We start from the raw sequence: 23,386 nt of genomic DNA on the forward strand, positions 1-23,386 counted from the left end.
ACAAGTCGATGGCTGCTCAACGTGTTGCCGCCAAGGCACGGGATCCCTCGTTTCCTGTCTGCAAACTGCCTGCACGCGACTGTTTCACTTCCGCAGTTTCATCTGCTGGCCAGCAGGGGTTCGTCTTTGCTCCCCCAGAATATATAATATTCCATAAAAATTTGCAACCCTTTTCTATGCAATGTACATTTGCAAAACGCAGCAAAAATAGTGTTGGCGCATACAGCCCGAGGGGGTCTTACACGGGTGCCGGCCACTCGGTAAACTATGGCGGGAGGACCCCCTTACACAGTGGTCTTTCTCCATGGAGCCTTTGGAGCGGCTGCCCCAAGCTTTACTGCATCCCACAGCACGTAGTCCTGGTCCTCGGAACGTGCCAGCGAGCGAAACTCAAGTCGTGGACGACTCTTTGCACTGGAAGAATTGGGATCGGAATTCCTCCTCCCCACCCCCACCTCCCGCCCCCCGCCCCCCGACTGGACTTTAAAACTGGACTTTATGGAGTATGGGGAAGGAACCCCAACCCTCACGGACAATAGTACTGTGAATGAGAGCCAAAACCTTACACAAAGCACACAGACGCAGGCTGCATTCCGATGGATCAATTTCAAACATTCCAACATCACAACAGAACTGATAGTGTCAAAGGACTGGAATTTGGGACATTATCATAACAGTGACACAGCATAACTGCCGTCATGTAACACAATTAAGTAATTAGGGAGGCCATTCTTACAACTAACCGGCCCCAGGCCACAGCATTCACTCCTGTCAAGGCAGGAGAGAAACCTTTTCACGTATATCAGCTCTGGAGCCTGGAATACCTCACCCTGGTGGAGTTTATTGTTCTCGGTCATGGAAATAACATCAACATAAGTGGATCTGTCTGGACCAGGCAGGTAACTGACGAAAGAGATTAAAAGGTGCTAAGCGCTCACCATCCAGCAGGATGGCTCCAGGTGATGTGTTTATGATATTTCGATAAGGATCATCATGAAAAGGACAAGATCGAAGAGTTTGGCACTGCAGTCAAGAAGGAGGGTCAGGAAGAGTCAACCTGGCTCGTGGACCTACAAATTCTCACCTCATGGAGGATTGTAAGTTATCAGCCAAATGTGAGGGGTATTTGGGGCTGAGAGTTGAAAGCAATTTTAAGTGTGACAAAGAAATCCTGGGAGGGTTTGGGGTTTTGAATTGAGTGAGTTTGGGGCAGAAGTGTGGGCTTTTGCTTGTGGGTTTTCGGAAAAGGTGCGTCTTAAAAGTGGTGGTGACTTGTGTGTTTGGGTGGGAGCCGAGCCGAGCCGAGCCGAGGTTAAATGGTGGAGGGATTTAAATCGGTCTAAGCAAGCAAGGTGTCGTGTGGCGTCCTTTACATTCGTTTCGAGGTCTTTGTATCAGGGTGTTAGGGGGGTCTTAATAAAGAAGTTTATGGTTCCGCCCAACCCTGTGCCTGTGCAATTTGTCCTTTCTAAAATCCTAAAGAACCATCAGTAAGGGGGGTAAACAGGAGCCGGAAGCTCTCACAAAGAACGAGCAGCAGGTTTCAGGCAGACCAAAGTGCGCCTTTCAGCTAGTTGATGGTCCTCCAGCAAGAGTTGATGCTTACCTGGGGTGTGCGTCCAGTTTTTTTTTTTATTTCCAAAATATACTTTATTCATAAATATCTGTAAAAATTACATTGCCAAACAGTTTCCAAACAGCACCAAAAAATACAAACATTGCAAGGGAGATCAGTTTCCTTCAATACTGTCATGAGTTTCTTCCCAACCCTTCCGTTTCACAATTGTCATGTCAATTACAGTTTTACATTTACAGCAATTGAGAACATTAACGATACAGTTCGAGGGGTGCGTCCAGTTTGAGCAGCATGGCAGGCAAAACCTCAGCACTCACTGGAAAGCAAAAGAAGTCTTGTGTCAGTCAGACAGGGCTCTCGACTGCTCCCTCACACTCGTGGCGGCTGCTAGTTTCCGCTCACCAGCTTTTCCTTGCGCCAGCTGGGGCTCTTCTGGGCTTCTTTCATGGTTATTGGAGCTGGCAGGTCCTGCCGCTGCTAACTTGCTGCTGCTGGAGGGACCTGCTGATTGAAGCAAAGCACTGACTGCGTTCAGGCAGCGAGCCAAGCCCAAGCCCAAGCCGCATTTCCCTGCAGCTCAAGGAGCAACTTGGAGACAGCTGCTATGGGGCTGTTGTGAAAGAATCTGGGCTCAGCAGTCTTAGCCAAGCTGGGGAATTAGCTCAAATGGTAGAGCGCTTGCTTAGCATGTGAGAGGTAGTGGGATCGATGCCTGCATTCTCCATTCTGCTTTTTCCTGGGCTCCAATCTTCACATTCAGCGCTTGTGGCAACCAGCTGACAACGTCTTGCCTTGCGCTCCCATCTCCAGTGCTGGAGGCTGTCAAATGCTTTGCAGCACTGCAGCAAGCAAAGCGGCTGGATTTTGGCACGCAACGAGAGCGGAAAGGTCAAGTGAGTGATGGCAAAAGAAAGCACAGTGGGCACACTGCCTTCTCTGAGGATCGAACTCAGTACCTTCAGATTATGAGACTGACGCGCTGCCTACTGCGCTAAGAAGGCACTGCCATGCAGCACGCCCAAGTAGACCAAGTTGCAAAGTGTTCCCAAGCCGCAGGACAAAGTCGACACAAAACTGTCAGCCAGCCAGGAGTCAAAGCTATCAGCTTCCCATCCCTAGACAGACGTCTTATCCATTACAGCATTGGCCCAGGCTGTGGAGAGCAGCTGGCCGTTCACAGTCCCACAGCACAGCGGCAGCAATGGCTAGGCCAAGGCCTGAGCGGCAAACCATCAGCCAGCACTTTTGTCACTTCCCTTCCGTAGCTCAGCTGCTGCGGCGCAGGACTGTAGAGGAAAGCAGAGCAAAATCATCCTTTGGCCGCTGCTTAAATTCACACTTGAAGGAGTATGTGCTTTTTTAGAGTAAGCGTGTAGTAAGCAGCAATTAGCTGAAGGTAGCGCTCTTAACTTGACAAGTCGATGGCTGCTCAACGTGTTGCCGCCAAGGCACGGGATCCCTCGTTTCCTGTCTGCAAACTGCCTGCACGCGACTGTTTCACTTCCGCAGTTTCATCTGCTGGCCAGCAGGGGTTCGTCTTTGCTCCCCCAGAATATATAATATTCCATAAAAATTTGCAACCCTTTTCTATGCAATGTACATTTGCAAAACGCAGCAAAAATAGTGTTGGCGCATACAGCCCGAGGGGGTCTTACACGGGTGCCGGCCACTCGGTAAACTATGGCGGGAGGACCCCCTTACACAGTGGTCTTTCTCCATGGAGCCTTTGGAGCGGCTGCCCCAAGCTTTACTGCATCCCACAGCACGTAGTCCTGGACCTCGGAACGTGCCAGCGAGCGAAACTCAAGTCGTGGACGACTCTTTGCACTGGAAGAATTGGGATCGGAATTCCTCCTCCCCACCCCCACCTCCCGCCCCCCGCCCCCCGACTGGACTTTAAAACTGGACTTTATGGAGTATGGGGAAGGAACCCCAACCCTCACGGACAATAGTACTGTGAATGAGAGCCAAAACCTTACACAAAGCACACAGACGCAGGCTGCATTCCGATGGATCAATTTCAAACATTCCAACATCACAACAGAACTGATAGTGTCAAAGGACTGGAATTTGGGACATTATCATAACAGTGACACAGCATAACTGCCGTCATGTAACACAATTAAGTAATTAGGGAGGCCATTCTTACAACTAACCGGCCCCAGGCCACAGCATTCACTCCTGTCGAGGCAGGAGAGAAACCTTTTCACGTATATCAGCTCTGGAGCCTGGAATACCTCACCCTGGTGGAGTTTATTGTTCTCGGTCATGGAAATAACATCAACATAAGTGGATCTGTCTGGACCAGGCAGGTAACTGACGAAAGAGATTAAAAGGTGCTAAGCGCTCACCATCCAGCAGGATGGCTCCAGGTGATGTGTTTATGATATTTCGATAAGGATCATCATGAAAAGGACAAGATCGAAGAGTTTGGCACTGCAGTCAAGAAGGAGGGTCAGGAAGAGTCAACCTGGCTCGTGGACCTACAAATTCTCACCTCATGGAGGATTGTAAGTTATCAGCCAAATGTGAGGGGTATTTGGGGCTGAGAGTTGAAAGCAATTTTAAGTGTGACAAAGAAATCCTGGGAGGGTTTGGGGTTTTGAATTGAGTGAGTTTGGGGCAGAAGTGTGGGCTTTTGCTTGTGGGTTTTCGGAAAAGGTGCGTCTTAAAAGTGGTGGTGACTTGTGTGTTTGGGTGGGAGCCGAGCCGAGCCGAGCCGAGGTTAAATGGTGGAGGGATTTAAATCGGTCTAAGCAAGCAAGGTGTCGTGTGGCGTCCTTTACATTCGTTTCGAGGTCTTTGTATCAGGGTGTTAGGGGGGTCTTAATAAAGAAGTTTATGGTTCCGCCCAACCCTGTGCCTGTGCAATTTGTCCTTTCTAAAATCCTAAAGAACCATCAGTAAGGGGGGTAAACAGGAGCCGGAAGCTCTCACAAAGAACGAGCAGCAGGTTTCAGGCAGACCAAAGTGCGCCTTTCAGCTAGTTGATGGTCCTCCAGCAAGAGTTGATGCTTACCTGGGGTGTGCGTCCAGTTTTTTTTTTTATTTCCAAAATATACTTTATTCATAAATATCTGTAAAAATTACATTGCCAAACAGTTTCCAAACAGCACCAAAAAATACAAACATTGCAAGGGAGATCAGTTTCCTTCAATACTGTCATGAGTTTCTTCCCAACCCTTCCGTTTCACAATTGTCATGTCAATTACAGTTTTACATTTACAGCAATTGAGAACATTAACGATACAGTTCGAGGGGTGCGTCCAGTTTGAGCAGCATGGCAGGCAAAACCTCAGCACTCACTGGAAAGCAAAAGAAGTCTTGTGTCAGTCAGACAGGGCTCTCGACTGCTCCCTCACACTCGTGGCGGCTGCTAGTTTCCGCTCACCAGCTTTTCCTTGCGCCAGCTGGGGCTCTTCTGGGCTTCTTTCATGGTTATTGGAGCTGGCCGGTCCTGCCGCTGCTAACTTGCTGCTGCTGGAGGGACCTGCTGATTGAAGCAAAGCACTGACTGCGTTCAGGCAGCGAGCCAAGCCCAAGCCCAAGCCGCATTTCCCTGCAGCTCAAGGAGCAACTTGGAGACAGCTGCTATGGGGCTGTTGTGAAAGAATCTGGGCTCAGCAGTCTTAGCCAAGCTGGGGAATTAGCTCAAATGGTAGAGCGCTTGCTTAGCATGTGAGAGGTAGTGGGATCGATGCCTGCATTCTCCATTCTGCTTTTTCCTGGGCTCCAATCTTCACATTCAGCGCTTGTGGCAACCAGCTGACAACGTCTTGCCTTGCGCTCCCATCTCCAGTGCTGGAGGCTGTCAAATGCTTTGCAGCACTGCAGCAAGCAAAGCGGCTGGATTTTGGCACGCAACGAGAGCGGAAAGGTCAAGTGAGTGATGGCAAAAGAAAGCACAGTGGACACACTGCCTTCTCTGAGGATCGAACTCAGGACCTTCAGATTATGAGACTGACGCGCTGCCTACTGCGCTAAGAAGGCACTGCCATGCAGCACGCCCAAGTAGACCAAGTTGCAAAGTGTTCCCAAGCCGCAGGACAAAGTCGACACAAAACTGTCAGCCAGCCAGGAGTCAAAGCTATCAGCTTCCCATCCCTAGACAGACGTCTTATCCATTACAGCATTGGCCCAGGCTGTGGAGAGCAGCTGGCCGTTCACAGTCCCACAGCACAGCGGCAGCAATAGCTAGGCCAAGGCCTGAGCGGCAAACCATCAGCCAGCACTTTTGTCACTTCCCTTCCGTAGCTCAGCTGCTGCGGCGCAGGACTGTAGAGGAAAGCAGAGCAAAATCATCCTTTGGCCGCTGCTTAAATTCACACTTGAAGGAGTATGTGCTTTTTTAGAGTAAGCGTGTAGTAAGCAGCAATTAGCTGAAGGTAGCGCTCTTAACTTGACAAGTCGATGGCTGCTCAACGTGTTGCCGCCAAGGCACGGGATCCCTCGTTTCCTGTCTGCAAACTGCCTGCACGCGACTGTTTCACTTCCGCAGTTTCATCTGCTGGCCAGCAGGGGTTCGTCTTTGCTCCCCCAGAATATATAATATTCCATAAAAATTTGCAACCCTTTTCTATGCAATGTACATTTGCAAAACGCAGCAAAAATAGTGTTGGCGCATACAGCCCGAGGGGGTCTTACACGGGTGCCGGCCACTCGGTAAACTATGGCGGGAGGACCCCCTTACACAGTGGTCTTTCTCCATGGAGCCTTTGGAGCGGCTGCCCCAAGCTTTACTGCATCCCACAGCACGTAGTCCTGGACCTCGGAATGTGCCAGCGAGCGAAACTCAAGTCGTGGACGACTCTTTGCACTGGAAGAATTGGGATCGGAATTCCTCCTCCCCACCCCCACCTCCCGCCCCCCGCCCCCCGACTGGACTTTAAAACTGGACTTTATGGAGTATGGGGAAGGAACCCCAACCCTCACGGACAATAGTACTGTGAATGAGAGCCAAAACCTTACACAAAGCACACAGACGCAGGCTGCATTCCGATGGATCAATTTCAAACATTCCAACATCACAACAGAACTGATAGTGTCAAAGGACTGGAATTTGGGACATTATCATAACAGTGACACAGCATAACTGCCGTCATGTAACACAATTAAGTAATTAGGGAGGCCATTCTTACAACTAACCGGCCCCAGGCCACAGCATTCACTCCTGTCGAGGCAGGAGAGAAACCTTTTCACGTATATCAGCTCTGGAGCCTGGAATACCTCACCCTGGTGGAGTTTATTGTTCTCGGTCATGGAAATAACATCAACATAAGTGGATCTGTCTGGACCAGGCAGGTAACTGACGAAAGAGATTAAAAGGTGCTAAGCGCTCACCATCCAGCAGGATGGCTCCAGGTGATGTGTTTATGATATTTCGATAAGGATCATCATGAAAAGGACAAGATCGAAGAGTTTGGCACTGCAGTCAAGAAGGAGGGTCAGGAAGAGTCAACCTGGCTCGTGGACCTACAAATTCTCACCTCATGGAGGATTGTAAGTTATCAGCCAAATGTGAGGGGTATTTGGGGCTGAGAGTTGAAAGCAATTTTAAGTGTGACAAAGAAATCCTGGGAGGGTTTGGGGTTTTGAATTGAGTGAGTTTGGGGCAGAAGTGTGGGCTTTTGCTTGTGGGTTTTCGGAAAAGGTGCGTCTTAAAAGTGGTGGTGACTTGTGTGTTTGGGTGGGAGCCGAGCCGAGCCGAGCCGAGGTTAAATGGTGGAGGGATTTAAATCGGTCTAAGCAAGCAAGGTGTCGTGTGGCGTCCTTTACATTCGTTTCGAGGTCTTTGTATCAGGGTGTTAGGGGGGTCTTAATAAAGAAGTTTATGGTTCCGCCCAACCCTGTGCCTGTGCAATTTGTCCTTTCTAAAATCCTAAAGAACCATCAGTAAGGGGGGTAAACAGGAGCCGGAAGCTCTCACAAAGAACGAGCAGCAGGTTTCAGGCAGACCAAAGTGCGCCTTTCAGCTAGTTGATGGTCCTCCAGCAAGAGTTGATGCTTACCTGGGGTGTGCGTCCAGTTTTTTTTTTTATTTCCAAAATATACTTTATTCATAAATATCTGTAAAAATTACATTGCCAAACAGTTTCCAAACAGCACCAAAAAATACAAACATTGCAAGGGAGATCAGTTTCCTTCAATACTGTCATGAGTTTCTTCCCAACCCTTCCGTTTCACAATTGTCATGTCAATTACAGTTTTACATTTACAGCAATTGAGAACATTAACGATACAGTTCGAGGGGTGCGTCCAGTTTGAGCAGCATGGCAGGCAAAACCTCAGCACTCACTGGAAAGCAAAAGAAGTCTTGTGTCAGTCAGACAGGGCTCTCGACTGCTCCCTCACACTCGTGGCGGCTGCTAGTTTCCGCTCACCAGCTTTTCCTTGCGCCAGCTGGGGCTCTTCTGGGCTTCTTTCATGGTTATTGGAGCTGGCCGGTCCTGCCGCTGCTAACTTGCTGCTGCTGGAGGGACCTGCTGATTGAAGCAAAGCACTGACTGCGTTCAGGCAGCGAGCCAAGCCCAAGCCCAAGCCGCATTTCCCTGCAGCTCAAGGAGCAACTTGGAGACAGCTGCTATGGGGCTGTTGTGAAAGAATCTGGGCTCAGCAGTCTTAGCCAAGCTGGGGAATTAGCTCAAATGGTAGAGTGCTCGCTTAGCATGTGAGAGGTAGTGGGATCGATGCCTGCATTCTCCATTCTGCTTTTTCCTGGGCTCCAATCTTCACATTCAGCACTTGTGGGGAACCAGCTGACAACGTCTTGCCTTGCGCTCCCATCTCCAGTGCTGGAGGCTGTCAAATGCTTTGCAGCACTGCAGCAAGCAAAGCGGCTGGATTTTGGCACGCAACGAGAGCGGAAAGGTCAAGTGAGTGATGGCAAAAGAAAGCACAGTGGGCACACTGCCTTCTCTGAGGATCGAACTCAGGACCTTCAGATTATGAGACTGACGCGCTGCCTACTGCGCTAAGAAGGCACTGCCATACAGCACGCCCAAGTAGACCAATTTGCAAAGTGTTCCCAAGCCGCAGGACAAAGTCGACACAAAACTGTCAGCCAGCCAGGAGTCAAAGCTATCAGCTTCCCATCCCTAGACAGACGTCTTATCCATTACAGCATTGGCCCAGGCTGTGGAGAGCAGCTGGCCGTTCACAGTCCCACAGCACAGCGGCAGCAATGGCTAGGCCAAGGCCTGAGCGGCAAACCATCAGCCAGCACTTTTGTCACTTCCCTTCCGTAGCTCAGCTGCTGCGGCGCAGGACTGTAGAGGAAAGCAGAGCAAAATCATCCTTTGGCCGCTGCTTAAATTCACACTTGAAGGAGTATGTGCTTTTTTAGAGTAAGCGTGTAGTAAGCAGCAATTAGCTGAAGGTAGCGCTCTTAACTTGACAAGTCGATGGCTGCTCAACGTGTTGCCGCCAAGGCACGGGATCCCTCGTTTCCTGTCTGCAAACTGCCTGCACGCGACTGTTTCACTTCCGCAGTTTCATCTGCTGGCCAGCAGGGGTTCGTCTTTGCTCCCCCAGAATATATAATATTCCATAAAAATTTGCAACCCTTTTCTATGCAATGTACATTTGCAAAACGCAGCAAAAATAGTGTTGGCGCATACAGCCCGAGGGGGTCTTACACGGGTGCCGGCCACTCGGTAAACTATGGCGGGAGGACCCCCTTACACAGTGGTCTTTCTCCATGGAGCCTTTGGAGCGGCTGCCCCAAGCTTTACTGCATCCCACAGCACGTAGTCCTGGACCTCGGAACGTGCCAGCGAGCGAAACTCAAGTCGTGGACGACTCTTTGCACTGGAAGAATTGGGATCGGAATTCCTCCTCCCCACCCCCACCTCCCGCCCCCCGACTGGACTTTAAAACTGGACTTTATGGAGTATGGGGAAGGAACCCCAACCCTCACGGACAATAGTACTGTGAATGAGAGCCAAAACCTTACACAAAGCACACAGACGCAGGCTGCATTCCGATGGATCAATTTCAAACATTCCAACATCACAACAGAACTGATAGTGTCAAAGGACTGGAATTTGGGACATTATCATAACAGTGACACAGCATAACTGCCGTCATGTAACACAATTAAGTAATTAGGGAGGCCATTCTTACAACTAACCGGCCCCAGGCCACAGCATTCACTCCTGTCGAGGCAGGAGAGAAACCTTTTCACGTATATCAGCTCTGGAGCCTGGAATACCTCACCCTGGTGGAGTTTATTGTTCTCGGTCATGGAAATAACATCAACATAAGTGGATCTGTCTGGACCAGGCAGGTAACTGACGAAAGAGATTAAAAGGTGCTAAGCGCTCACCATCCAGCAGGATGGCTCCAGGTGATGTGTTTATGATATTTCGATAAGGATCATCATGAAAAGGACAAGATCGAAGAGTTTGGCACTGCAGTCAAGAAGGAGGGTCAGGAAGAGTCAACCTGGCTCGTGGACCTACAAATTCTCACCTCATGGAGGATTGTAAGTTATCAGCCAAATGTGAGGGGTATTTGGGGCTGAGAGTTGAAAGCAATTTTAAGTGTGACAAAGAAATCCTGGGAGGGTTTGGGGTTTTGAATTGAGTGAGTTTGGGGCAGAAGTGTGGGCTTTTGCTTGTGGGTTTTCGGAAAAGGTGCGTCTTAAAAGTGGTGGTGACTTGTGTGTTTGGGTGGGAGCCGAGCCGAGCCGAGCCGAGGTTAAATGGTGGAGGGATTTAAATCGGTCTAAGCAAGCAAGGTGTCGTGTGGCGTCCTTTACATTCGTTTCGAGGTCTTTGTATCAGGGTGTTAGGGGGGTCTTAATAAAGAAGTTTACGGTTCCGCCCAACCCTGTGCCTGTGCAATTTGTCCTTTCTAAAATCCTAAAGAACCATCAGTAAGGGGGGTAAACAGGAGCCGGAAGCTCTCACAAAGAACGAGCAGCAGGTTTCAGGCAGACCAAAGTGCGCCTTTCAGCTAGTTGATGGTCCTCCAGCAAGAGTTGATGCTTACCTGGGGTGTGCGTCCAGTTTTTTTTTTTATTTCCAAAATATACTTTATTCATAAATATCTGTAAAAATTACATTGCCAAACAGTTTCCAAACAGCACCAAAAAATACAAACATTGCAAGGGAGATCAGTTTCCTTCAATACTGTCATGAGTTTCTTCCCAACCCTTCCGTTTCACAATTGTCATGTCAATTACAGTTTTACATTTACAGCAATTGAGAACATTAACGATACAGTTCGAGGGGTGCGTCCAGTTTGAGCAGCATGGCAGGCAAAACCTCAGCACTCACTGGAAAGCAAAAGAAGTCTTGTGTCAGTCAGACAGGGCTCTCGACTGCTCCCTCACACTCGTGGCGGCTGCTAGTTTCCGCTCACCAGCTTTTCCTTGCGCCAGCTGGGGCTCTTCTGGGCTTCTTTCATGGTTATTGGAGCTGGCCGGTCCTGCCGCTGCTAACTTGCTGCTGCTGGAGGGACCTGCTGATTGAAGCAAAGCACTGACTGCGTTCAGGCAGCGAGCCAAGCCCAAGCCCAAGCCGCATTTCCCTGCAGCTCAAGGAGCAACTTGGAGACAGCTGCTATGGGGCTGTTGTGAAAGAATCTGGGCTCAGCAGTCTTAGCCAAGCTGGGGAATTAGCTCAAATGGTAGAGCGCTTGCTTAGCATGTGAGAGGTAGTGGGATCGATGCCTGCATTCTCCATTCTGCTTTTTCCTGGGCTCCAATCTTCACATTCAGCGCTTGTGGCAACCAGCTGACAACGTCTTGCCTTGCGCTCCCATCTCCAGTGCTGGAGGCTGTCAAATGCTTTGCAGCACTGCAGCAAGCAAAGCGGCTGGATTTTGGCACGCAACGAGAGCGGAAAGGTCAAGTGAGTGATGGCAAAAGAAAGCACAGTGGGCACACTGCCTTCTCTGAGGATCGAACTCAGGACCTTCAGATTATGAGACTGACGCGCTGCCTACTGCGCTAAGAAGGCACTGTCATACAGCACGCCCAAGTAGACCAAGTTGCAAAGTGTTCCCAAGCCGCAGGACAAAGTCGACACAAAACTGTCAGCCAGCCAGGAGTCAAAGCTATCAGCTTCCCATCCCTAGACAGACGTCTTATCCATTACAGCATTGGCCCAGGCTGTGGAGAGCAGCTGGCCGTTCACAGTCCCACAGCACAGCGGCAGCAATGGCTAGGCCAAGGCCTGAGCGGCAAACCATCAGCCAGCACTTTTGTCACTTCCCTTCCGTAGCTCAGCTGCTGCGGCGCAGGACTGTAGAGGAAAGCAGAGCAAAATCATCCTTTGGCCGCTGCTTAAATTCACACTTGAAGGAGTATGTGCTTTTTTAGAGTAAGCGTGTAGTAAGCAGCAATTAGCTGAAGGTAGCGCTCTTAACTTGACAAGTCGATGGCTGCTCAACGTGTTGCCGCCAAGGCACGGGATCCCTCGTTTCCTGTCTGCAAACTGCCTGCACGCGACTGTTTCACTTCCGCAGTTTCATCTGCTGGCCAGCAGGGGTTCGTCTTTGCTCCCCCAGAATATATAATATTCCATAAAAATTTGCAACCCTTTTCTATGCAATGTACATTTGCAAAACGCAGCAAAAATAGTGTTGGCGCATACAGCCCGAGGGGGTCTTACACGGGTGCCGGCCACTCGGTAAACTATGGCGGGAGGACCCCCTTACACAGTGGTCTTTCTCCATGGAGCCTTTGGAGCGGCTGCCCCAAGCTTTACTGCATCCCACAGCACGTAGTCCTGGACCTCGGAACGTGCCAGCGAGCGAAACTCAAGTCGTGGACGACTCTTTGCACTGGAAGAATTGGGATCGGAATTCCTCCTCCCCACCCCCACCTCCCGCCCCCCGACTGGACTTTAAAACTGGACTTTATGGAGTATGGGGAAGGAACCCCAACCCTCACGGACAATAGTACTGTGAATGAGAGCCAAAACCTTACACAAAGCACACAGACGCAGGCTGCATTCCGATGGATCAATTTCAAACATTCCAACATCACAACAGAACTGATAGTGTCAAAGGACTGGAATTTGGGACATTATCATAACAGTGACACAGCATAACTGCCGTCATGTAACACAATTAAGTAATTAGGGAGGCCATTCTTACAACTAACCGGCCCCAGGCCACAGCATTCACTCCTGTCGAGGCAGGAGAGAAACCTTTTCACGTATATCAGCTCTGGAGCCTGGAATACCTCACCCTGGTGGAGTTTATTGTTCTCGGTCATGGAAATAACATCAACATAAGTGGATCTGTCTGGACCAGGCAGGTAACTGACGAAAGAGATTAAAAGGTGCTAAGCGCTCACCATCCAGCAGGATGGCTCCAGGTGATGTGTTTATGATATTTCGATAAGGATCATCATGAAAAGGACAAGATCGAAGAGTTTGGCACTGCAGTCAAGAAGGAGGGTCAGGAAGAGTCAACCTGGCTCGTGGACCTACAAATTCTCACCTCATGGAGGATTGTAAGTTATCAGCCAAATGTGAGGGGTATTTGGGGCTGAGAGTTGAAAGCAATTTTAAGTGTGACAAAGAAATCCTGGGAGGGTTTGGGGTTTTGAATTGAGTGAGTTTGGGGCAGAAGTGTGGGCTTTTGCTTGTGGGTTTTCGGAAAAGGTGCGTCTTAAAAGTGGTGGTGACTTGTGTGTTTGGGTGGGAGCCGAGCCGAGCCGAGCCGAGGTTAAATGGTGGAGGGATTTAAATCGGTCTAAGCAAGCAAGGTGTCGTGTGGCGTCCTTTACATTCGTTTCGAGGTCTTTGTATCAGGGTGTTAGGGGGGTCTTAATAAAGAAGTTTACGGTTCCGCCCAACCCTGTGCCTGTGCAATTTGTCCTTTCTAAAATCCTAAAGAACCATCAGTAAGGGGGGTAAACAGGAGCCGGAAGCTCTCACAAAGAACGAGCAGCAGGTTTCAGGCAGACCAAAGTGCGCCTTTCAGCTAGTTGATGGTCCTCCAGCAAGAGTTGATGCTTACCTGGGGTGTGCGTCCAGTTTTTTTTTTTATTTCCAAAATATACTTTATTCATAAATATCTGTAAAAATTACATTGCCAAACAGTTTCCAAACAGCACCAAAAAATACAAACATTGCAAGGGAGATCAGTTTCCTTCAATACTGTCATGAGTTTCTTCCCAACCCTTCCGTTTCACAATTGTCATGTCAATTACAGTTTTACATTTACAGCAATTGAGAACATTAACGATACAGTTCGAGGGGTGCGTCCAGTTTGAGCAGCATGGCAGGCAAAACCTCAGCACTCACTGGAAAGCAAAAGAAGTCTTGTGTCAGTCAGACAGGGCTCTCGACTGCTCCCTCACACTCGTGGCGGCTGCTAGTTTCCGCTCACCAGCTTTTCCTTGCGCCAGCTGGGGCTCTTCTGGGCTTCTTTCATGGTTATTGGAGCTGGCCGGTCCTGCCGCTGCTAACTTGCTGCTGCTGGAGGGACCTGCTGATTGAAGCAAAGCACTGACTGCGTTCAGGCAGCGAGCCAAGCCCAAGCCCAAGCCGCATTTCCCTGCAGCTCAAGGAGCAACTTGGAGACAGCTGCTATGGGGCTGTTGTGAAAGAATCTGGGCTCAGCAGTCTTAGCCAAGCTGGGGAATTAGCTCAAATGGTAGAGTGCTCGCTTAGCATGTGAGAGGTAGTGGGATCAATGCCTGCATTCTCCATTCTGCTTTTTCCTGGGCTCCAATCTTCACATTCAGCACTTGTGGGGAACCAGCTGACAACGTCTTGCCTTGCGCTCCCATCTCCAGTGCTGGAGGCTGTCAAATGCTTTGCAGCACTGCAGCAAGCAAAGCGGCTGGATTTTGGCACGCAACGAGAGCGGAAAGGTCAAGTGAGTGATGGCAAAAGAAAGCACAGTGGGCACACTGCCTTCTCTGAGGATCGAACTCAGGACCTTCAGATTATGAGACTGACGCGCTGCCTACTGCGCTAAGAAGGCACTGCCATACAGCACGCCCAAGTAGACCAAGTTGCAAAGTGTTCCCAAGCCGCAGGACAAAGTCGACACAAAACTGTCAGCCAGCCAGGAGTCAAAGCTATCAGCTTCCCATCCCTAGACAGACGTCTTATCCATTACAGCATTGGCCCAGGCTGTGGAGAGCAGCTGGCCGTTCACAGTCCCACAGCACAGCGGCAGCAATGGCTAGGCCAAGGCCTGAGCGGCAAACCATCAGCCAGCACTTTTGTCACTTCCCTTCCGTAGCTCAGCTGCTGCGGCGCAGGACTGTAGAGGAAAGCAGAGCAAAATCATCCTTTGGCCGCTGCTTAAATTCACACTTGAAGGAGTATGTGCTTTTTTAGAGTAAGCGTGTAGTAAGCAGCAATTAGCTGAAGGTAGCGCTCTTAACTTGACAAGTCGATGGCTGCTCAACGTGTTGCCGCCAAGGCACGGGATCCCTCGTTTCCTGTCTGCAAACTGCCTGCACGCGACTGTTTCACTTCCGCAGTTTCATCTGCTGGCCAGCAGGGGTTCGTCTTTGCTCCCCCAGAATATATAATATTCCATAAAAATTTGCAACCCTTTTCTATGCAATGTACATTTGCAAAACGCAGCAAAAATAGTGTTGGCGCATACAGCCCGAGGGGGTCTTACACGGGTGCCGGCCACTCGGTAAACTATGGCGGGAGGACCCCCTTACACAGTGGTCTTTCTCCATGGAGCCTTTGGAGCGGCTGCCCCAAGCTTTACTGCATCCCACAGCACGTAGTCCTGGACCTCGGAACGTGCCAGCGAGCGAAACTCAAGTCGTGGACGACTCTTTGCACTGGAAGAATTGGGATCGGAATTCCTCCTCCCCACCCCCACCTCCCGCCCCCCGACTGGACTTTAAAACTGGACTTTATGGAGTATGGGGAAGGAACCCCAACCCTCACGGACAATAGTACTGTGAATGAGAGCCAAAACCTTACACAAAGCACACAGACGCAGGCTGCATTCCGATGGATCAATTTCAAACATTCCAACATCACAACAGAACTGATAGTGTCAAAGGACTGGAATTTGGGACATTATCATAACAGTGACACAGCATAACTGCCGTCATGTAACACAATTAAGTAATTAGGGAGGCCATTCTTACAACTAACCGGCCCCAGGCCACAGCATTCACTCCTGTCAAGGCAGGAGAGAAACCTTTTCACGTATATCAGCTCTGGAGCCTGGAATACCTCACCCTGGTGGAGTTTATTGTTCTCGGTCATGGAAATAACATCAACATAAGTGGATCTGTCTGGACCAGGCAGGTAACTGACGAAAGAGATTAAAAGGTGCTAAGCGCTCACCATCCAGCAGGATGGCTCCAGGTGATGTGTTTATGATATTTCGATAAGGATCATCATGAAAAGGACAAGATCGAAGAGTTTGGCACTGCAGTCAAGAAGGAGGGTCAGGAAGAGTCAACCTGGCTCGTGGACCTACAAATTCTCACCTCATGGAGGATTGTAAGTTATCAGCCAAATGTGAGGGGTATTTGGGGCTGAGAGTTGAAAGCAATTTTAAGTGTGACAAAGAAATCCTGGGAGGGTTTGGGGTTTTGAATTGAGTGAGTTTGGGGCAGAAGTGTGGGCTTTTGCTTGTGGGTTTTCGGAAAAGGTGCGTCTTAAAAGTGGTGGTGACTTGTGTGTTTGGGTGGGAGCCGAGCCGAGCCGAGCCGAGGTTAAATGGTGGAGGGATTTAAATCGGTCTAAGCAAGCAAGGTGTCGTGTGGCGTCCTTTACATTCGTTTCGAGGTCTTTGTATCAGGGTGTTAGGGGGGTCTTAATAAAGAAGTTTACGGTTCCGCCCAACCCTGTGCCTGTGCAATTTGTCCTTTCTAAAATCCTAAAGAACCATCAGTAAGGGGGGTAAACAGGAGCAGGAAGCTCTCACAAAGAACGAGCAGCAGGTTTCAGGCAGACCAAAGTGCGCCTTTCAGCTAGTTGATGGTCCTCCAGCAAGAGTTGATGCTTACCTGGGGTGTGCGTCCAGTTTTTTTTTTTATTTCCAAAATATACTTTATTCATAAATATCTGTAAAAATTACATTGCCAAACAGTTTCCAAACAGCACCAAAAAATACAAACATTGCAAGGGAGATCAGTTTCCTTCAATACTGTCATGAGTTTCTTCCCAACCCTTCCGTTTCACAATTGTCATGTCAATTACAGTTTTACATTTACAGCAATTGAGAACATTAACGATACAGTTCGAGGGGTGCGTCCAGTTTGAGCAGCATGGCAGGCAAAACCTCAGCACTCACTGGAAAGCAAAAGAAGTCTTGTGTCAGTCAGACAGGGCTCTCGACTGCTCCCTCACACTCGTGGCGGCTGCTAGTTTCCGCTCACCAGCTTTTCCTTGCGCCAGCTGGGGCTCTTCTGGGCTTCTTTCATGGTTATTGGAGCTGGCCGGTCCTGCCGCTGCTAACTTGCTGCTGCTGGAGGGACCTGCTGATTGAAGCAAAGCACTGACTGCGTTCAGGCAGTGAGCCAAGCCCAAGCCCAAGCCCAAGCCCAAGCCGCATTTCCCTGCAGCTCAAGGAGCAACTTGGAGACAGCTGCTATGGGGCTGTTGTGAAAGAATCTGGGCTCAGCTGTCTTAGCCAAGCTGGGGAATTAGCTCAAATGGTAGAGCGCTTGCTTAGCATGTGAGAGGTAGCGGGATTGATGCCTGCATTCTCCATTCTGCTTTTTCCTGGGCTCCAATCTTCACATTCAGCACTTGTGGCAACCAGCTGACAACGTCTTGCCTTGCGCTCCCATCTCCAGTGCTGGAGGCTGTCAAATGCTTTGCAGCACTGCAGCAAGCAAAGCGGCTGGATTTTGGCACGCAACGAGAGCGGAAAGGTCAAGTGAGTGATGGCAAAAGAAAGCACAGTGGGCACACTGCCTTCTCTGAGGATCGAACTCAGGACCTTCAGATTATGAGACTGACGCGCTGCCTACTGCGCTAAGAAGGCACTGCCATGCAGCACGCCCAAGTAGACCAAGTTGCAAAGTGTTCCCAAGCCGCAGGACAAAGTCGACACAAAACTGTCAGCCAGCCAGGAGTCAAAGCTATCAGCTTCCCATCCCTAGACAGACGTCTTATCCATTACAGCATTGGCCCAGGCTGTGGAGAGCAGCTGGCCGTTCACAGTCCCACAGCACAGCGGCAGCAATGGCTAGGCCAAGGCCTGAGCGGCAAACCATCAGCCAGCACTTTTGTCACTTCCCTTCCGTAGCTCAGCTGCTGCGGCGCAGGACTGTAGAGGAAAGCAGAGCAAAATCATCCTTTGGCCGCTGCTTAAATTCACACTTGAAGGAGTATGTGCTTTTTTAGAGTAAGCGTGTAGTAAGCAGCAATTAGCTGAAGGTAGCGCTCTTAACTTGACAAGTCGATGGCTGCTCAACGTGTTGCCGCCAAGGCACGGGATCCCTCGTTTCCTGTCTGCAAACTGCCTGCACGCGACTGTTTCACTTCCGCAGTTTCATCTGCTGGCCAGCAGGGGTTCGTCTTTGCTCCCCCAGAATATATAATATTCCATAAAAATTTGCAACCCTTTTCTATGCAATGTACATTTGCAAAACGCAGCAAAAATAGTGTTGGCGCATACAGCCCGAGGGGGTCTTACACGGGTGCCGGCCACTCGGTAAACTATGGCGGGAGGACCCCCTTACACAGTGGTCTTTCTCCATGGAGCCTTTGGAGTGGCTGCCCCAAGCTTTACTGCATCCCACAGCACGTAGTCCTGGACCTCGGAACGTGCCAGCGAGCGAAACTCAAGTCGTGGACGACTCTTTGCACTGGAAGAATTGGGATCGGAATTCCTCCTCCCCACCCCCACCTCCCGCCCCCCGACTGGACTTTAAAACTGGACTTTATGGAGTATGGGGAAGGAACCCCAACCCTCACGGACAATAGTACTGTGAATGAGAGCCAAAACCTTACACAAAGCACACAGACGCAGGCTGCATTCCGATGGATCAATTTCAAACATTCCAACATCACAACAGAACTGATAGTGTCAAAGGACTGGAATTTGGGACATTATCATAACAGTGACACAGCATAACTGCCGTCATGTAACACAATTAAGTAATTAGGGAGGCCATTCTTACAACTAACCGGCCCCAGGCCACAGCATTCACTCCTGTCAAGGCAGGAGAGAAACCTTTTCACGTATATCAGCTCTGGAGCCTGGAATACCTCACCCTGGTGGAGTTTATTGTTCTCGGTCATGGAAATAACATCAACATAAGTGGATCTGTCTGGACCAGGCAGGTAACTGACGAAAGAGATTAAAAGGTGCTAAGCGCTCACCATCCAGCAGGATGGCTCCAGGTGATGTGTTTATGATATTTCGATAAGGATCATCATGAAAAGGACAAGATCGAAGAGTTTGGCACTGCAGTCAAGAAGGAGGGTCAGGAAGAGTCAACCTGGCTCGTGGACCTACAAATTCTCACCTCATGGAGGATTGTAAGTTATCAGCCAAATGTGAGGGGTATTTGGGGCTGAGAGTTGAAAGCAATTTTAAGTGTGACAAAGAAATCCTGGGAGGGTTTGGGGTTTTGAATTGAGTGAGTTTGGGGCAGAAGTGTGGGCTTTTGCTTGTGGGTTTTCGGAAAAGGTGCGTCTTAAAAGTGGTGGTGACTTGTGTGTTTGGGTGGGAGCCGAGCCGAGCCGAGCCGAGGTTAAATGGTGGAGGGATTTAAATCGGTCTAAGCAAGCAAGGTGTCGTGTGGCGTCCTTTACATTCGTTTCGAGGTCTTTGTATCAGGGTGTTAGGGGGGTCTTAATAAAGAAGTTTACGGTTCCGCCCAACCCTGTGCCTGTGCAATTTGTCCTTTCTAAAATCCTAAAGAACCATCAGTAAGGGGGGTAAACAGGAGCAGGAAGCTCTCACAAAGAACGAGCAGCAGGTTTCAGGCAGACCAAAGTGCGCCTTTCAGCTAGTTGATGGTCCTCCAGCAAGAGTTGATGCTTACCTGGGGTGTGCGTCCAGTTTTTTTTTTTATTTCCAAAATATACTTTATTCATAAATATCTGTAAAAATTACATTGCCAAACAGTTTCCAAACAGCACCAAAAAATACAAACATTGCAAGGGAGATCAGTTTCCTTCAATACTGTCATGAGTTTCTTCCCAACCCTTCCGTTTCACAATTGTCATGTCAATTACAGTTTTACATTTACAGCAATTGAGAACATTAACGATACAGTTCGAGGGGTGCGTCCAGTTTGAGCAGCATGGCAGGCAAAACCTCAGCACTCACTGGAAAGCAAAAGAAGTCTTGTGTCAGTCAGACAGGGCTCTCGACTGCTCCCTCACACTCGTGGCGGCTGCTAGTTTCCGCTCACCAGCTTTTCCTTGCGCCAGCTGGGGCTCTTCTGGGCTTCTTTCATGGTTATTGGAGCTGGCCGGTCCTGCCGCTGCTAACTTGCTGCTGCTGGAGGGACCTGCTGATTGAAGCAAAGCACTGACTGCGTTCAGGCAGTGAGCCAAGCCCAAGCCCAAGCCCAAGCCCAAGCCGCATTTCCCTGCAGCTCAAGGAGCAACTTGGAGACAGCTGCTATGGGGCTGTTGTGAAAGAATCTGGGCTCAGCAGTCTTAGCCAAGCTGGGGAATTAGCTCAAATGGTAGAGTGCTTGCTTAGCATGTGAGAGGTAGCGGGATTGATGCCTGCATTCTCCATTCTGCTTTTTCCTGGGCTCCAATCTTCACATTCAGCACTTGTGGCAACCAGCTGACAACGTCTTGCCTTGCGCTCCCATCTCCAGTGCTGGAGGCTGTCAAATGCTTTGCAGCACTGCAGCAAGCAAAGCGGCTGGATTTTGGCACGCAACGAGAGCGGAAAGGTCAAGTGAGTGATGGCAAAAGAAAGCACAGTGGGCACACTGCCTTCTCTGAGGATCGAACTCAGGACCTTCAGATTATGAGACTGACGCGCTGCCTACTGCGCTAAGAAGGCACTGCCATGCAGCACGCCCAAGTAGACCAAGTTGCAAAGTGTTCCCAAGCCGCAGGACAAAGTCGACACAAAACTGTCAGCCAGCCAGGAGTCAAAGCTATCAGCTTCCCATCCCTAGACAGACGTCTTATCCATTACAGCATTGGCCCAGGCTGTGGAGAGCAGCTGGCCGTTCACAGTCCCACAGCACAGCGGCAGCAATGGCTAGGCCAAGGCCTGAGCGGCAAACCATCAGCCAGCACTTTTGTCACTTCCCTTCCGTAGCTCAGCTGCTGCGGCGCAGGACTGTAGAGGAAAGCAGAGCAAAATCATCCTTTGGCCGCTGCTTAAATTCACACTTGAAGGAGTATGTGCTTTTTTAGAGTAAGCGTGTAGTAAGCAGCAATTAGCTGAAGGTAGCGCTCTTAACTTGACAAGTCGATGGCTGCTCAACGTGTTGCCGCCAAGGCACGGGATCCCTCGTTTCCTGTCTGCAAACTGCCTGCACGCGACTGTTTCACTTCCGCAGTTTCATCTGCTGGCCAGCAGGGGTTCGTCTTTGCTCCCCCAGAATATATAATATTCCATAAAAATTTGCAACCCTTTTCTATGCAATGGACATTTGCAAAACGCAGCAAAAATAGTGTTGGCGCATACAGCCCGAGGGGGTCTTACACGGGTGCCGGCCACTCGGTAAACTATGGCGGGAGGACCCCCTTACACAGTGGTCTTTCTCCATGGAGCCTTTGGAGCGGCTGCCCCAAGCTTTACTGCATCCCACAGCACGTAGTCCTGGACCTCGGAACGTGCCAGCGAGCGAAACTCAAGTCGTGGACGACTCTTTGCACTGGAAGAATTGGGATCGGAATTCCTCCTCCCCACCCCCACCTCCCGCCCCCCGACTGGACTTTAAAACTGGACTTTATGGAGTATGGGGAAGGAACCCCAACCCTCACGGACAATAGTACTGTGAATGAGAGCCAAAACCTTACACAAAGCACACAGACGCAGGCTGCATTCCGATGGATCAATTTCAAACATTCCAACATCACAACAGAACTGATAGTGTCAAAGGACTGGAATTTGGGACATTATCATAACAGTGACACAGCATAACTGCCGTCATGTAACACAATTAAGTAATTAGGGAGGCCATTCTTACAACTAACCGGCCCCAGGCCACAGCATTCACTCCTGTCGAGGCAGGAGAGAAACCTTTTCACGTATATCAGCTCTGGAGCCTGGAATACCTCACCCTGGTGGAGTTTATTGTTCTCGGTCATGGAAATAACATCAACATAAGTGGATCTGTCTGGACCAGGCAGGTAACTGACGAAAGAGATTAAAAGGTGCTAAGCGCTCACCATCCAGCAGGATGGCTCCAGGTGATGTGTTTATGATATTTCGATAAGGATCATCATGAAAAGGACAAGATCGAAGAGTTTGGCACTGCAGTCAAGAAGGAGGGTCAGGAAGAGTCAACCTGGCTCGTGGACCTACAAATTCTCACCTCATGGAGGATTGTAAGTTATCAGCCAAATGTGAGGGGTATTTGGGGCTGAGAGTTGAAAGCAATTTTAAGTGTGACAAAGAAATCCTGGGAGGGTTTGGGGTTTTGAATTGAGTGAGTTTGGGGCAGAAGTGTGGGCTTTTGCTTGTGGGTTTTCGGAAAAGGTGCGTCTTAAAAGTGGTGGTGACTTGTGTGTTTGGGTGGGAGCCGAGCCGAGCCGAGCCGAGGTTAAATGGTGGAGGGATTTAAATCGGTCTAAGCAAGCAAGGTGTCGTGTGGCGTCCTTTACATTCGTTTCGAGGTCTTTGTATCAGGGTGTTAGGGGGGTCTTAATAAAGAAGTTTACGGTTCCGCCCAACCCTGTGCCTGTGCAATTTGTCCTTTCTAAAATCCTAAAGAACCATCAGTAAGGGGGGTAAACAGGAGCAGGAAGCTCTCACAAAGAACGAGCAGCAGGTTTCAGGCAGACCAAAGTGCGCCTTTCAGCTAGTTGATGGTCCTCCAGCAAGAGTTGATGCTTACCTGGGGTGTGCGTCCAGTTTTTTTTTTTATTTCCAAAATATACTTTATTCATAAATATCTGTAAAAATTACATTGCCAAACAGTTTCCAAACAGCACCAAAAAATACAAACATTGCAAGGGAGATCAGTTTCCTTCAATACTGTCATGAGTTTCTTCCCAACCCTTCCGTTTCACAATTGTCATGTCAATTACAGTTTTACATTTACAGCAATTGAGAACATTAACGATACAGTTCGAGGGGTGCGTCCAGTTTGAGCAGCATGGCAGGCAAAACCTCAGCACTCACTGGAAAGCAAAAGAAGTCTTGTGTCAGTCAGACAGGGCTCTCGACTGCTCCCTCACACTCGTGGCGGCTGCTAGTTTCCGCTCACCAGCTTTTCCTTGCGCCAGCTGGGGCTCTTCTGGGCTTCTTTCATGGTTATTGGAGCTGGCCGGTCCTGCCGCTGCTAACTTGCTGCTGCTGGAGGGACCTGCTGATTGAAGCAAAGCACTGACTGCGTTCAGGCAGTGAGCCAAGCCCAAGCCCAAGCCCAAGCCCAAGCCGCATTTCCCTGCAGCTCAAGGAGCAACTTGGAGACAGCTGCTATGGGGCTGTTGTGAAAGAATCTGGGCTCAGCAGTCTTAGCCAAGCTGGGGAATTAGCTCAAATGGTAGAGTGCTTGCTTAGCATGTGAGAGGTAGCGGGATTGATGCCTGCATTCTCCATTCTGCTTTTTCCTGGGCTCCAATCTTCACATTCAGCACTTGTGGCAACCAGCTGACAACGTCTTGCCTTGCGCTCCCATCTCCAGTGCTGGAGGCTGTCAAATGCTTTGCAGCACTGCAGCAAGCAAAGCGGCTGGATTTTGGCACGCAACGAGAGCGG

The 23,386-nt window shown here is 49.8% G+C and overlaps 7 non-coding genes across 7 annotated transcripts; all 7 read right to left on the bottom strand.

Annotated features, from left to right (window-relative positions):
- Positions 1-2,504: 2,504 nt before the first annotated feature.
- trnam-cau (transfer RNA methionine (anticodon CAU)) lies at positions 2,505-2,577 on the bottom strand. Its single transcript has one exon. It is a non-coding gene; the product is annotated as a tRNA-Met (tRNA).
- Positions 2,578-5,493: 2,916 nt separating this feature from the next.
- On the bottom strand, positions 5,494-5,566 carry trnam-cau (transfer RNA methionine (anticodon CAU)). The gene has a single exon. It is a non-coding gene; the product is annotated as a tRNA-Met (tRNA).
- A 2,917-nt stretch (positions 5,567-8,483) lies between these two features.
- On the bottom strand, positions 8,484-8,556 carry trnam-cau (transfer RNA methionine (anticodon CAU)). Its single transcript has one exon. It is a non-coding gene; the product is annotated as a tRNA-Met (tRNA).
- Positions 8,557-11,465: 2,909 nt separating this feature from the next.
- On the bottom strand, positions 11,466-11,538 carry trnam-cau (transfer RNA methionine (anticodon CAU)). The gene has a single exon. It is a non-coding gene; the product is annotated as a tRNA-Met (tRNA).
- Positions 11,539-14,448: 2,910 nt separating this feature from the next.
- On the bottom strand, positions 14,449-14,521 carry trnam-cau (transfer RNA methionine (anticodon CAU)). Its single transcript has one exon. It is a non-coding gene; the product is annotated as a tRNA-Met (tRNA).
- Positions 14,522-17,442: 2,921 nt separating this feature from the next.
- trnam-cau (transfer RNA methionine (anticodon CAU)) lies at positions 17,443-17,515 on the bottom strand. The gene has a single exon. It is a non-coding gene; the product is annotated as a tRNA-Met (tRNA).
- Positions 17,516-20,436: 2,921 nt separating this feature from the next.
- Positions 20,437-20,509, bottom strand: trnam-cau (transfer RNA methionine (anticodon CAU)). Its single transcript has one exon. It is a non-coding gene; the product is annotated as a tRNA-Met (tRNA).
- Positions 20,510-23,386: the final 2,877 nt, after the last annotated feature.

The sequence above is a fragment of the Heterodontus francisci genome, chromosome 5, assembly GCF_036365525.1.
Source record: "Heterodontus francisci isolate sHetFra1 chromosome 5, sHetFra1.hap1, whole genome shotgun sequence".
NCBI classification, from domain to species: domain Eukaryota; kingdom Metazoa; phylum Chordata; class Chondrichthyes; order Heterodontiformes; family Heterodontidae; genus Heterodontus; species Heterodontus francisci.